Source organism: Pteropus alecto, unplaced genomic scaffold, assembly GCF_000325575.1.
Source record: "Pteropus alecto unplaced genomic scaffold, ASM32557v1 scaffold7, whole genome shotgun sequence".
Classification (NCBI taxonomy): domain Eukaryota; kingdom Metazoa; phylum Chordata; class Mammalia; order Chiroptera; family Pteropodidae; genus Pteropus; species Pteropus alecto.
The window spans coordinates 27,299,785-27,300,464 of NW_006494614.1; the positions used below are offsets into that span (position 1 = coordinate 27,299,785).

At 33.5% G+C, this 680-nt stretch overlaps 1 pseudogene; it reads left to right on the plus strand.

Annotated features, from left to right (window-relative positions):
• The first annotated feature begins 260 nt into the window (after positions 1 to 260).
• On the plus strand, positions 261 to 379 carry LOC112474969 (annotated as a pseudogene).
• Positions 380 to 680: the final 301 nt, after the last annotated feature.

Here is a 680-nt window from a genome sequence, read left to right on the forward strand (position 1 = left end):
GGATAGTTCACTGACTTCAACTCTGTTTAAAGGAGTGAAAGCAAAGGCCATTCATCACAAGCCAGAGATAGAATTAATTAATATAGAGGTGAAAAAATGAAACATACAGTATTGAAGATGTATTTAGGACTTCCAGACAACTCAAGTTTGCAATTAAAAGAAATAAGAATTCTATTATTGTTACTGCTCAATGAGTCATACTCTTGTTGCTAAGTGGTGGCATACTAGATTGCCATTTTACATTGTTTAGAAATAACTGTGTCTACAGCCATGCTTCCCTGAACAAACCTGATCCTGTCTGATCTCGGAAGCTAAACGGGGTCGGGCCTAGTTAGTACTTAAATGGGAGATCACCTAGGAAGACCAAGTGCTGTAGGTGTAAAACATAAAAAAATGTAAGGAATTATAAGCTGACAAGGTCCTTGCAATCTGTGAGATCAACCAAGGGTCGCCTCACCTAAAAAATAAAATAAATAAATAAATAAATAAATGAAAGAAATAATGGGCTCGTTATTTCATTATTTGTCTCGAATAAAAATAAGAACTGGAAATTGCAGGAATTTATGTACGTAAAGTATTTTCCTCATTGGAAGGAAGATAACATGCAATTATAGCATTCCTTTAATCTAATATAGGTGACTTTTAATGATTTCTTGTTTTTATCATTTCTATTATGTAGT